General features: G+C 41.1%; 1 protein-coding gene across 1 annotated transcript in view; it reads left to right on the forward strand.

Moving 5' to 3' along the window:
* Window positions 1-367: 367 nt before the first annotated feature.
* Window positions 368-12,911, forward strand: part of LOC123351286 (T-box-containing protein TBX6L-like) — a 59,866-nt gene continuing 47,322 nt past the window's right edge. The window contains exon 1 of the mRNA XM_044990590.1: window positions 368-465. The gene's annotated coding sequence lies outside the window, so the exon portion shown is untranslated. The remainder of the gene's footprint in view (window positions 466-12,911) is intronic.

The following is a 12,911-nucleotide window of genomic DNA, read 5'->3' on the forward strand; positions in this document are numbered from 1 at the left end:
ATTGAGTGGAGTGCAGGCTCGGTGCCTGGCCCAAAGAGTTTATAATCCAAGACCAGCAAAAATTCTGATCTCAGGTTGGACCTGTGCCATACTGAGACTTACATGATAAGCACTGGTTTCCTTACTGGTGTTCTTCCACTCAAAAATATAATAATAATAATAATAATAAAAGTGAATAAACTTTATTCCACAGTTAAAATGTGGGATCAGGTAATACTGCAAAAGTCTGTATTAGTCACATCAAGTATTATTATGTTCAGATGTTTTCAATGCAGAGTGAGAGTCTGTCCTATGGATAATGACATAAATGTGTCTCTTGCAGCCAAAGGAAACAAGACTTAATAAGGGACTTGTCAAGGGAAGGGACCAGGAAAGGATGAGGAAAGTCTGTCAGCAGAAGTGGTAGCTACAGTAAGGAATCTGAATTTGGTCAGGTTGGACTCAGTGGAAGCAAAGAGGTGCCAGGTGAGAATAGAACATAGGATTCACTGTGTTTGATCAGATCAGTCAGCTGTCAAGTCTAGTGTGCTGCCTTTGGCAGTGGTGATGACAATTCTGGGGAAGGTGAAAAGCCTATTAATGCACCTGGGCAATTTGTGCAAGGCTGTACACATAGCAGAGCTATACACCTACTTAGTCCTGTAGGTGATCGTCATACACCTTAAGGACTAGTCCACACCTAACTCTTAAATTGATCTAGCTATGTTGCTCAGGGGTGTGAAAAATTGCTGCAACAAGTGTCTACGCTACACATCATAGCTGCATCACTACAGCTGTAGTGCTTGTAGTGTAAACATCCCCTAAGGCCAGGGCTAAACTAAAAAGTCAACCTAGCTACGTTCCTCGGGGGTGTGAAAAATCCACACCTTTGAGCATTGTAGTTCAGACAACCTAACCCATGAAGTAGACAACATTAGGTTGATGGAAGAATTCTGTAGGCCTACCTACAGCCTCTGTAGCACTTCAGTGTAGACACTCACTACAGTGACAGGAGGAGTTCTCCCATTATTGTGGTTAATCCACCTCCCTGAATGGCAGTAGCTAGGTGTAGGTAGTAGAATTCTAGGGGTTAGGTTGACTTCACTTTGTCGCTGAGGTATGGATTTTTCACAACTTCTGTGTGACATAGCTGGGTCAACTTAACATTGTAATGTAGGCCTAGCCTTAGAGAAGATAAGGGCTTTAGACAAGAAGAGAGGGGTCTGCAGCAGGGATTTCCCTACAGCCCCCTCTTCCCCGAAATTTCCCCAACACTTCCCTACCAGTCAACTAGTTGTATCAAGCAGTGTTGCCAATTTAGTCGGGTGAGAATTTGAATTGAAATTGAAACATTAATACACACTTTTAAAAGCATACTGTATATGGTATGTGATAAAATACTTGTACCTGGTGGAAAAACATAATAGGTTTGAGAAGTATGAACAAAGACTAGCTTCCTCACACAGCTGTTGTTTTTTCTGACCGTGTCAATGCATTCATTTTGATTAGTAAGCAAGGTCTGAATGAGTTCTCCTTGACATCTAGTGATGAGCCAGGTGTTCAGGACCAGACTGTATTTACATGGAAACATCTACTTTGCCTAGGTATCCAGCAGACAGAGCTGTGTTACCCAAGTGATCAATTTTGGCTGGTGCTGGGTGACAAATCACTCTAGTATTGAATGCGGGGGTAATGAAATGTTATCCTTATTGTGTGAGTAACGGGCAGCAGAGTGGTACATAGCCTATCCTGATTGAGGGGGTCACCCTCAGTGCTTAATTTTTGCCAAGTCTGAGCCCTGGCATATCTGGGCTTGGTAGTTCATAGCCCCGGGACCACTGGGCTTGCCACATCAGTTATGAAAGTAAAAAACTTGCTTCAGCCCCAGCGCTTCTTTCATTACAAATTAACCACTGGTCACCCTCAACTGAACTGCACTCACTAAGCAAGGGTTTTTGATGGCAGATCCCAGTGGGGGGAGAGAGAGGGTGGGGACAGCTGTTTTGCTTGGTGGTGTGGGCTCTGCCTAAGTCACAGGCACTATTTGACCTTCCCCCTCCTGTTTAAAGACAGAGCTGATAAGGCTCAACTGAGAGTTTTTTGGTTTAAGTGACCACTAGAGCTGAAATCACTGATAATCAGGTCTAAGTGCTTAGATCTGCTGCAGGACAGTGTTTGTGTGAAGGAGACAGTCCAGCCTCCTCTAGCAGTACGGTTCCCCCACTGAGAGCTGAAATAACGGAGAGCTGGTGGAACCTCAAGAGCTTCAAGAGGTCACAGTGGCAGGTGGCACCAGAAGGTGATGGAGCAGGGCCATTGGTGACGGAGAGATGAAGTGAACAGTGGCCAGAGCAAGTGGCCATGGCATGATGAACAGTGGCATGAAGAACAGTGGATGGAGCAATGAGTAAGGTGCCTTCTCCCTCCCCCCTCCCCCAGGGTGGGAGGTGAACTCGTGCGAAATCACCTCTGAACTCTGGGTCTCCATTGACCAAGGACAACTACTATGAGTGGGAGGCAGTGGAGGGAGAAGGGAGGGGGTACGTCAAAGGAACATTTGTTTGTTGGACTATGTTTTAGTGACTTTGCTCCAGAATGCTAGATTTGTGACTGGGAAATTTATATAAATATACATGTCCTAGTAGGGCAAGATTTTTTAAATGCATTATTTGCACATAATCGCTATCTCGAGAGGTCGTTATCTTAGGGAGTTTCTGTACTAAACCTTTTTATTATAATTACTTTTTACATAAGAACATAAGAATGGCCATACTGAGTCAAACCAATAGTCCATATAGCCCAATATCCTGTCTTCTGACAGTGGCCAATGCCAGATGCTTCAAAGGGAATGAACAGAAAAGAGCAATTGTCAAGTGAGCTGTCCCCTGTCATCCACTCCCAGCTTCTGGCGAACAGAGGCTAGGAACACTCAGTGTGTGGTGTTGCATCCCTGCCCGTCCTGCTAATAGCCATTGATGGACTTATCATCCATGAACTTATCTAGTTCTTTTTTTAACCCTGTTATAGTTTTGGCCTTCACAACATCCTCTGGCAAAAAGTTCCACAGGTTGACTGTGTGTTGTATGAAGAAGTACTTCCTTCTGTTTGTTTTAAACCTTATGTCTATTAATTTCACTGGGTGACCCCCTAGTTCTTGTGTTATAAGAAGGAGTAAATAACACTTCCTTATTCACTTTCTCCATATCAGTCATGATTTTATAGACCTCTATCATATCTCCTCTTAGTCATCTCTTTTCCAAACCGATAAGTCCCAGTCTTAATCTCTCCTCATATGAAAGCTGTTTCATACCCATAATGATTTTAGTGCCCATTTTCTATACTTTTTCCTACTCCAATACATCTTTTTTTAGTTGGGGTGACTAAAACTGCATGCACTATTCAAGATGTGGGGGTACCATGGATTTATATAGTAAAAGTGGAGGAGCTTGGTTTGCCAGACTGATCAGCAAACCAATGCTGACAACCTATGTGAAAAGGCTGCAAAACACCAAGCCTTTGGACTAGGGTGACCAGATGTCCAGATTTTATAGAGACAGTCCCAATTTTTGGGTCTTTTTCTTATATAGGCTCCTATTACCCCCACCCCCGTCCCAATTTTTCACATTTGCTGGCCGGTCACCCTACTTTGGACTGCATTGACATGCAGAAATCCTTATAAGCCAGTCACTGTTAAAGCCAATTTTAGACGTACTTAATGAGGCTGTTAAGAATGCTGGAGACACAACACAGTTTGAGAACAAACATGGCTGTCGCTTCATACTTTCTATTTAAGCAAGAGGGACCACACACTACAAACTGGAGGCCAATGTTAAGTGCATGGTCACTTGTTAATCCTGAAGTTGATCAAGACTGACAAATGCTCACTATCGTTTTGCAAGAAGCTCAGTTGACTGGTTAGAAGCATGCAGTGGAACGGTGAAAGACTCAGCAGTTGGAAAAGTGAAGAATTCTCTCACCACATTCAGAAAATGTGCATACGTGGCTGATGAATGCACTGATGCAAATGGTTGTCAAGTATTAAGTCATTGCATATGTTATCTTGATGTCAGTGGTAGGCCAGTAGATGCATTTCTACATGTTCAGATTATAGAAGACACATTGGCTGCATCTGACAACCAACATCTTAGAAGAGTTAAATGCTCGTAAATTGAACTCAAAAGAGATGGCTGCCTGTGCATTTGATGGAGTTGCAAACTTCTTTAGAAGACATAGTGGAGTACAAGCTTTACTCAGAGAAAAGTGTAATCCTAATCTCTCCTGTGCCTATTACAGAGGTTGTTTACTTCAACTAGCACTAGTATGAGGTGCAGAATCTTCAAAAGACATTTAAAAAGCCATAAATTTAATGTCTTCGTTATATTCTATTTTTCAGCAAGAGTCCAAAAGGACTGAACATCTTGGAAAAAATAGAAGACACCCTGGGACTGAAGTTCAAATGAGTCCAACCTGGGAAAACCTGCTGGCTTTCTCATAAGCGACCCTTGGCTGTTGTCTTAAAATTACTGCAACTATTATTATTGGCTTTGGAAAGCATCCACCGAGATGGGCCAGATCTAAGTAGTGAGGCTGGTGAACTACTTTTGGTACTAAGTTCAGAGAAGACTATTGCCATTCTCTCTGTTGTAAGTCTACTGTTGTAACCACTTTGGTCACTAAACAATGCTATCTAGGCATCTGCTACAACAGTAGTAGACCTTTGTACAGCAATAGAAGCTACACTTAGATCAGAGAGAGATACGTTGAAAACCTACTGGAAGAAGCAAAGACTTCAGTTCAGAAGTTGACTAATTAGGGCACGTATATTGACTCCTTAAGTGAAGAGGACAAGAAGTGTTTGTTAAGCCATCTGAAAAGGTACACAGATGTGATCCTTACAAATTTATAATAGCAACTTCCGGATTCTACTCAACCTCTATGTAGCTTTCACAAATGCCTGTACACACCAACAGTTGTGTGGAGTGAAGCATGACCAGCAATGGGGCTGCCATGTGTTCAGGACAGAATAGAGAATTTGACCACAGAGCGGAATATCGTAAGATGAACAAATGAATATTTGACTTCAACAACTTCTTTATCATCACTAGAGGTTCGACCCAATCTTTGTGCTATATTTCCTGGGATGAAAGACGTAGGAATCCATCTCTTGCTACTCCCAGTCACAACAGCTGCAGTTGAACATTCTTTTTCCTCATTGAATAGAATTTTGTGTTCTGAAAGGAGTCACCTTCTGCCTGATCATGAGCATATCATGAAGGACTGGCAGTACCGAACACACAAGAAGCCACCAAAGATGAAACCCCTGCATTCAAGAAGTTCATTAATAGAGTTGTGCAAAATTACAACAAGAAACCAAGAAGGATGTAGATATAGTGCTTCATAGTAGGCTTAAGTAGCCAACTTTAATTTGTGTGATGATTTTAAAACATGAGTTAAATCTAATGGTCATGAAACAATTTTTAGTTTTTACTATCATGCCATATAGCCCACCTTCGCTCTAACGGTCTCACCCTTGTCAGCCATCACCCTCTCTGTATATTTAAACAACTTCCTCCCTAATTTCAATTCCTGGTGAAAACACTGGTCTGTAGTTGTTGCCAGATTCCCTCTTCCCTCTATTTTGATTGATGATTAGTTCCAAACTGTGGAGCGTGAAATGTTGGGTCCTGTTCAGTGCACAAGCATTTTGGGGGGAAGTCTGGAGGAGTTGTTTCTTTCACCCTCTACCTCCCTTTTTGTTCCTTTTCACCATTGTTGTCCATTTACTACCCACCCTGCTGCTGTCTTCGCATATCTGTAACTATCCTGGCAGACTATTTCTCAACAACTGAGTTTGCCTTTCTGCTTCCAACTGTCTGCTACATATATACCCAGAATGCTGAGTGATGATGTCACGGCCCAACTGGCACGTTGGTGAAGGCAGGGAATGAGTTTAGAAAGTTTAATTAGCAGACTCCAAAGGTATCCTAATTGACTAAATTTCTCTTTATATGCTAAGTTATATGAAATGTAGAAAGGACGTTTAGTCCTATTAGGATTTTAAAAAAAGTAAAATTGTTAGCCTACTGACCTTGATAGTCATCTTAAAGTAACACTCTCTTCTTTTTACCCCTAGAGGGTGCCATATTGCAGAATAAAAGCTAAAATCAAAATAGATGACTACAGGGTAGACTGGTTTTAAATCAAAGTGATTTAAATCCCCAATTTTAATCATGATATAAATCAACAAGTAGGAAACCTTGATGTAAATAATTTATTTTAATCGTGTTTGGCATTTGTACTGTAGTTATTTTCCTAAAGAGAGGTTAATTTTCATTAAAACATGGATTTGCAACTAAACAGTCTTTACACTAAATTTGATGCTTCTTTTTGCTAACCTGAAGGATATATAGTAGAATCTCAGAGTTATGAACACCTAGGGAATGGAAGTTGTTCATAACTCTGAAATGTTCATAACCCTGAACAATACATTGTGGTTGTTCTTTCAAAAGTTTACAACTGAACATTGACTTAATACTCCTTCGAAACTTTACTATGCAGAAGAAAACTGCTGCTTTCCCTTTATTTTTTGTAGTAGTTTACATTTAACACAGTCCTGTACTGTCTTTGCGTGGGGGTTTTTTTGTTTGTTTTTGTTTTGTTTTTTATCTCTGCTGCTGACTGATTGTGTACTTCTGGTTCCAAATGACATGTGCGGTTGCTTGGTCAATTTGTAACTCTGGAGTTCTAAACTCTGAGGTTCTGCTGTACTATGTAGACATTTATTCAAGCAGTTATAAAACTTAATTTACATTTATTTAGATTCTTAATTTTTTACATTTTTATTATGTTAACAGTGAATGATGCATTTCTTATTTACTAGATTAATTTTGTCTTGTGATTTTTGTGAAGCTCTGTTTAATTGAATTTGAATTTCCATCTAAAAATGCACAAAACCAGAATTTTTAATTGAAAAAACTACCTTAAGTAGGATGGTTACATAAGAAAAAAAGTTTATCAAAGCATGTTTTGCATTTAACATTAACTGTTTTACTAAACAAAGGAAGTATTATTTGTAGTTAGTGATTGAGCTGATTGTTTTTGGTCACAAAGTCCTTTAAGAGTTTAGAACTAATAGATCTCATTCTCAGACAGTTTTGATTCATAGATTGGAAAAGGAAAACAAGCTTTCCTGTTTTTTCAATTCTCAGTTGGTTTCTTGACTTTTGAATGAGCTAGTCTTTCAGCTGAACTAGTTGAGTAAACTGAAGTGAAGACATTATTCTCTCTGCACCTGCAGAAGAGGCTACTGATGTCAAAAACTGGGTTAGCACTTCAACAAACTCTGCTTCCAGGAGCTTAGCCAGTGACATCTACCAGTCACTGACTTGACTTTCTTTAAAACATGGCAGCAAACATGTACTGCTTCATTTAAATGATTTTAATATTTTATAGTAAGTTTAGGCCTTAATAGAAGTTGTCAATTTCAAATTTAATTTTAATGGTTTTTTTCTTTAAAAAAAAACTGTTTAAATTTAAAAAATATATATTATTTTTTTTAAATCTTTATGTCCCTGGATAACCAGAGTCTTCATTTGAGCCCTTCAAAGTTCAAACGATCTTAAGCTAAGGTATCCATGTTCCCCCTTGCCCAATCTGTTTCTGCAGAACCTTAAAATATCTTGTTAGAAGTATCCTTTGCACAGAATTATAGTTAAATCTAACAGTTGAAGGATAAATTAATTCTCAGCAAATCCCCCAGGATTTAAGTTGTATTCCTATTGCTTAAAGTTCTTGGAAACAAACAAAAATGATGCATTATTGCTACTAAGGTTGTTTGCAGTTCTGTTTAGCCTGAAAACAGAATTATTCTGTTATTTGACCTTTGGCCCCTTGGATGTATTTTTTTTTTATTCAAGTTAAGCATTTTTTTTCTTTAAAAGAACTTCTGATAAGTGCGTATACAGCTTATTTTGGAAAGGGGTGAAAGTCCTGGTGTGTTAACTAACATCCCTACATTAAACGGGTCAAATTGTGCTTTCAGTTACATCAGTGTAAATCCTGAGTGACTTCATTTAGTTAATTGCAGTTACTCAGGACTTCCAGCGGTGTAACTGAGAGCAGAATTTGGCCCCTGGTATTTATCCTCATTGCTTTGTAAAGTGCTTTGAGATACCTTGTTAAAGACATTGTATAAAACCAAATTCTAATTAGGGACAAAAACATGAGTCTGAGAGCAGCACAAGAATGAAATTTGCAGTAAGGTTTTGAGCTGGAAAAGGTCGTACAGCTGTGTCCAGTGCATAAGAAGGAATAACTAAACAGGCTGCTAGGAGCTAAAATCAGGTACTATAGTCATCTTACAGTAATGCACATGAATTAAGATAGTGAGAAATAGCTCTGGCGTGGCATCGTCTGCAGTAATCAGAAAAATAAAAGGCCCATAAGTTCCTGTCTCTGCCTCCAATGGGAAGAATAACATTCATTTTTGCCTACCTTTAGGATTTATTTGTGCAATTAGATGATTGGATACATGGCTTAGTATGAAAGCCCTCAATTATACAGTCCCATTGGGGGGGAACACTTCCCAACGTGTCTATAAGTAAGCTGGCTGAGGGATACTACCTATTTGAAATCTTGTCAATATATTTGAAAAACATAAAGTAGAAAGTAGTTTCTGGTACAAAATTAGCCACTGAGTCCCCCTGCCAATTTTTACTTCACAGTCCATTTTTTTAAAAACATTTTTCTCTCACCTGTTGTTTGATGGTCCCACCCAGTCAACAGGGGAACCAGTGAAACGGACTGTACGCAAAGTGCTGTCAAATGCACAAAATAACACAGAAATATTTCTAATCTTTTTGCTTGTCTGTATGGCTAGTTAGTGCATGGCAAACCTGGGTGTGACTATACAGAGCGCTAGCATGCAGCGCATTAACTACCAGTGTGGATCCTGTTACCATACTCTAAACTGGAGTATGCTTTGATGTACTTCCTGCATTAAGGAACTTTCAGTGTGCCATAGCAGGGTCCCTATGGCCGGTTAGTGCACAGTAGGCTAATGTGCTGTATGTTCACACCTCTGCTTGCCATGCACTAACTAGCCATCTAGACAAGTCCTCAGATACCGGAATTTCAGGCTTGCCACAACAGTAGGTAAAAAAACCTCACTGTTCAATTTTTAAGTCAATTGTATGTTTTGAACATACTAAGTACTATGTAAATATATAAGTACATGTTTGTTGCACATAAAACTAGGTACCAAATATGCAAGTATAGTAAGAACCTGCCAAACTCAGGTGAAACAGTTTTTGAAAATCAAGATCAGATTTTCAGATACTGATCACCTCTAGCTGCTGTTGTGTGCGTACAGTGCTTTGCACAAAATAACCTAATTTCCCATTTGGGACTCTAGGCCCTGGTCTACACTAAGGTCGGGGGTCGAACTAGGGTACGCGAATTCAGCTACGTGAATAACGTAGCTGAATTCGAACTACCCTAGTTCGACTTACTTACCCGTCCAGACGCCGCGGAAGCGAACTCCGCGGCTCCAAGGTCGACTCCGGCAACTCCTCCTGCCGCGGTGGAGTACCGGAGTTCGAACTAGCGCTTCCGGGGTTCGAACTATCGCGTCTAGATCAGACACGATAGTTCGAACTCCGAGCAGTCGAACTCGCCGCGTCGACCCAGCAGGTAAGTGTAAACGTGGCCTAAGAGCTACTAGAATAGAAATAATAATGGACTTCACTGAGATTTACTGGTGCTCAACACCCTTTGAGAACCAGGACAATAAGGGTCTGATTCCATAATCTTTGACAGGCAGAAGTCCCCTCTAAACCAACAGGAATTTTGCCTGCCTCGGAAATAAAAAGCTCAGACCCTTAATTTGTTAACTGTGCACCAATCCTGCAATCTGGTCTGCATAGGCAGATCCCTGAACCCACTTTCAACCCCTTTGAGTTGAGTGAGAAGAGCTGGCACAGGGGTCTGCTCACATGGAACGGTTATAAAACTGGGGCAAGGCTTATTTTCAAATACTCTGTGTATATGCTGCCACATCATACTTGCTTTAGTACTATATTACATATAAACCATTAGTATGGAATGTTTTATGAACAAAAAAGTGCTGCTTCTATTTAAAACCACCCTCTGGTTCCCTATAATGTCACACAGCTGCATACCCCACATTTTATACTCCTTAAAAGTTACGTTGCCACATGTTATTTTCCTTGCTAAATGCACGGGTATATATAAAGAGTAACTTCTGAAATAAGATTACATTAATGATCTTGTTTTCCTCATGAAGGAGAGGGCTCAGGGTGCTTTCTCAAACTTTGTTAATATTCTTAACTGAGCCAACTTTTAACTAATATTTTTGTACTTCGGATTTTTTAACTTTATTTTTCCCCCCCAGAAGTCTGGCAATCATCAGTTTGGGTTGTCTTCTAGATAGTAGACTGGAGATTTCCATTAACTTAGACTTAAGAGAGTTTAAAATATGTGAAGATCTAGACTTTCATAGTGAAAGTTACACAGTTTACAATGTAAACGTGCAGTGTTACGCTTTAAACCAGGGGTATGGCATGCGAGCTGATTTTCAGTGGCACTCACACTGCCCGGGTCCTGGCCACCAGCTGGGGTTCTGTCCGCCGGCCCCGCTCAGCCCACTGCCAGCCCCAGGTCCCACCCACCGGTCTGGGGGGCTCCGCTGCTGGCCTGGGTACTGGCTGCCAGTCCACTGCCAGCTGGCGTTCCGTCCGCCAGCCCCCTTCAGCCTGCTGCTGGCCCCGGGTCCCGGCCACCGCTCCGGTGGGCTCTGCTGCCGGCCTGGGATCCTGGCTGCTGGCCCGGGGCTCTGCAGCTGCCCCCAGCTGTGGCCCACTGGCCCCAGCCTGGGGCAGTGAGGGGTGCAGACTGGGGCAAGAGAGGGCGCAGCTCAGCACCCTCACCTTAAAAATTGTTCCAGCGCCACTGTGCTGGGATATTTTTAAGTCCTGATTGGCTGCTTACATCACTATCACACCACGTGGAACAGCGCACCGCGTTTGCCATTGCGATTAGAATGTACATGCAAGAACTGGAATCAGAATTTTGTGACAGATTTCAAGATTTCCAGCGATTTGGCCCAATGCTTTCTTTTGTTGAACTTTTCAGGTTTAATTAGAAAAGCGACTTGGATTTGTCTGTATTTCAGTGGATGGGTGCTGAAGATTTCGAAATGCAGGTCATTCAATTATAAAGCTCAAAATTGTGGGCATCAAAGTTTGGAGATCTGCGGAGCGCACTTGAAGCTACTGAGAGAGATCATGGGGCCTCTATTCTGACCTGCTGGACGTCCCTGCCAGCGAAATTTAACTGTTTGAAGAAAATTGTGTTTGCAATGCTTTCAGCATTTGGATCCACATACCTGTGTGAGCAGGCATTTTCACGCATGAAATCTGTCATCTGTCCCTCTCCGAGCCAGTTAACAACTGATCACACAGAAGCCCGTGTGCAGCTTAAAGTATCCAAGTATGTGCCAGACATTGGAAAACTCAGCAAGGAAAAGCAAGGGCAAGGATCACACTAAACTGATAAGATCTGTACTTTAATTTAATTTTAAGTGAAGCTTCTTAAACATTTTTAAAACCTTATTTACTTTACATACAACAATAGTTTAGTTATATATTATAGACTTTATATAGAGAGACCTTCTAAAAACGTTAAAATGTATTACTGGCACGCGAAAACTTAAAATAGAGTGAATAAATGAAGACTTGGCACACCACTTCTGAAAGGTTGCCGACCCCTGCTTTAGACTCTTTCAACTCTTCAGTTCAAGTTCAGTGAAGAAACAATACTGCTATGAGTTCCCCAATAGATGGCAGTGCTGGAAACTCCTTCCACGTCCCAATAAGCAAATTAGCTCTGCTGAGAGCATAACAAAGGCTCTGATGTGTTGTCTCGCAGCAAAGCAGAACTGGTGAAAGGAGAGTTTTCAGTCAAGCTTTCATGAACAAAATGACAACTTCAGAATCGAGGTCATATATTTTATTGGACTGAGAGAGACAAGGTTAAAGCTTAGACAGCTCTTCTTCAGGTCTCATTTCTCTCTTCTTGTCTCTGTAATATCCTGGGACCGATATGGCTAGAACAACACTGCAAACTTCAGGATTTGTTATTTCAAAAGATCAATGCCAGAAGAACTGCACATGCTCTCTGTTGCACTGCTGAGCCCAAAATACCATTAATGTCCTTGTTTTGCAAATGTAGGAAGCTGAACACCTGAAATTCCACCTCTTTGGTTAGAAGCACAGGCACTTAACCAGTGCCATCAGGCAGTGGCTATTTTAAATGTAAGATAAGAAATTATTTGGAACTTCTGATAGAAGCCAAACTGGCAGAGAGCATTTGCCCAGCAGGTGTCTTTCTCCATATTGATGCTCCATGCTTCTGCTCAGTCTGAGAGTCTTTAAGGTCAGCACTCTGTATGAGCTGAGCTATAGTTCTCCCAACCATGGGATGCTCCTGCCTGACCTTTGCTGTCAGTTTTTTCTGAGTGTTAGTAATACACTGTTTTTGAAGGCCTGTAAAAAGTAAGAAAGCAAAGAAGTTTTACCGAAGAGGAAGACTGCAGCCTCAGAGCCCCAATTTAATCCTTTGATATCTTCCCTTGCCTCCCTGTTGGCTGCAAATATGTCCCTATTCAACGTGGATAACAGGTGCTTAGCCCAGTCTGAGCACTGCAGCTCTCCCTCTGCAGGGCAGTGAATGACTTCTAAGGCTGAGCTCCTTGGACATGTGTATTGGCAGCTGTTAAGAAGCAGACATAAGGTCCTTTAACAACCGCACATAATTAAAATGGCTGTTCGGGCAATGTCTAGATTACTGGACTTATTTTTAGGCAATTGATAGCTGAAGTAAGAGAGACGGGTCAATAGTAGGTGTTTATACTT

The sequence above is a fragment of the Mauremys mutica genome, chromosome 16, assembly GCF_020497125.1.
Source record: "Mauremys mutica isolate MM-2020 ecotype Southern chromosome 16, ASM2049712v1, whole genome shotgun sequence".
NCBI classification, from domain to species: domain Eukaryota; kingdom Metazoa; phylum Chordata; order Testudines; family Geoemydidae; genus Mauremys; species Mauremys mutica.